At 38.5% G+C, this 1834-nt stretch overlaps 1 non-coding gene across 1 annotated transcript; it reads left to right on the top strand.

The window, feature by feature from the left end:
• Nucleotides 1-1435: 1435 nt before the first annotated feature.
• Nucleotides 1436-1515, top strand: LOC115283121. Its single transcript, XR_003904929.1, has one exon. It is a non-coding gene; the product is annotated as a small nucleolar RNA U2-19 (small nucleolar RNA).
• The last annotated feature ends 319 nt before the right edge of the window (nucleotides 1516-1834 follow it).

Raw genomic sequence — 1834 nt, 5'->3', positions numbered from 1 at the left:
TGTTAATATTTGTTATAGTGCAAATCAACTAATGATAAATTCCTTCATTTATGTGTGTGGAAAAGGTTTTATTTTGCTTTAACTTCTGAGCTATTTTCACTAAGCTGGGGTGCCTGGGTGGCTCAGTCAGTTAAGCTTCTAATTCTTGATTTCCGCTCAGGTCATGCTCTCACGGTTTGTGAGTTTGAGCCTCATGTCTGGCTTTGTACTGACCGCGCAGAGCCTATTTGGGATTCTCTGTTTCCCTTTCTTTCTGTCCCTCCCATGGTCTGTCTGTCCATCTGTCTGTCTCTCTCAAAAAAAAAATAGATAAATAAAACTTTAAAGAAAAGATATTTTCACTAAGCCTAGAGATCTAGGTCGATAGTACCTTATTTACTCACAACTTAAAAAAGTGTATCCTATTGTCTTCTGGCTGTATAGTCTCTGACGAATAAGGCTGTGATAATTTTATCTTTGTCTGTCTGTCTGTCTGTAATGTCCCTTTTCTCCTCCGGCTTCTTTTAAGATCTTCTCCCTGTCACAGACTTTCAGCAATTTGATTATAATGGATCTTGCTTTCATTTTGTGGTGAGCATTGAGATTCTTGGATCTTTGGGTTCCTAGTTTTTGTCACATTTGGAAAATGTTGAGTCCCTATTTTTCTGTTTTCCCTCCCTTTCTGGACTTGCACTACAAGGGTGTTAGAGTCCTTGACATCCTGTCATCCGTCACTGGTTCTCCTGTTTTCAGTGTGCTTCTCTCCCCCCTCTACCCCCTGCCCCCTGCTTCCTTTCAGAAACATTCTGCTGACAGGTCCTCACAGAGCTTCAAGTCTACTGATCTCTTCTTCTGCAATGTCTAATATGCTGCTAATCCTATCTATTCAAAACACATTTAGATTTTGTGTGTTTCATCCCTTCAATTTGTCAGTCATATGGCTGTTTCTTTGAAGCAATGTGCCTCTTAAGATTTATCTCTGTTTTTAATGGTTAACAATTTAACGACAATGTGCCTAAGTATGGTTTTCTTATTAATTGCCCTATTTAGCTTGATTCTTATGTCAAGTATAGAAAATTTTTGGCAAGTAATATTATTTCTGCCCCATTATTTCTTTTCTTCTCCTTTTTGGCCTCCAGAAACAGATGTTAGTCATTTTATCGTGTTGCATGTAACCATAGTGCTATTTTCTGTATTCTCTCTCTATTTTTTTCTGTCTGTGCTTCAATCGAGGTATTTCCTACTGAATTCTTTTCCTGTGCCCTAATTCCCTCTTCTGCTCCATCTAGGCCGCCTTTAGAATTGTGTAACAAATTCTTAATTTTAGCTATTGTATTCTTTTCCATTCTAGGATCCCACTTGCTTCTTTATTATTCCTCAATCCCCCTTCTTTTATGAAACTCTACAGCTTTTTATCTATTTTGTTATACAGTATAATCTTAGTTCTATTCCAACCGTGTCTTGATGAAATCAGCTAAATTCCACTATCAGAAGACCTTCCAGTCTACCTAATGCATGATCTCTGTGGTTTTGAGAAGCAAACATATAAAGTAATTTAAAACACTAGGGTTTGTGTTTGTGGGGTGTGTGTGTGTGCACGCGCGCACATGTGTGTGTTTATTAAGGTGACGGTGGGTAACTGAGTACTTGCTGATGGAGGAATGCGATTGGGTGGGGGGAGATGTGTGTATATAAAGGCTAATCAATTCTGAGCAATGATGAGAAGATTTTACAACCCGGGCACCTGGCTGTCTAAGTTGGTAGAGCTTGTGACTCTTGATCTAGGGGTTGTGAGTTCGAGCCCCAGGTGTAGCGATTATTTAAAATTAAAATCTTGAAAAAAGAAAAAAGAAAA

The sequence above is a fragment of the Suricata suricatta genome, chromosome 17, assembly GCF_006229205.1.
Source record: "Suricata suricatta isolate VVHF042 chromosome 17, meerkat_22Aug2017_6uvM2_HiC, whole genome shotgun sequence".
NCBI classification, from domain to species: Eukaryota; Metazoa; Chordata; class Mammalia; order Carnivora; family Herpestidae; genus Suricata; species Suricata suricatta.
This window is presented reverse-complemented; position numbering and strand designations above follow the sequence as displayed.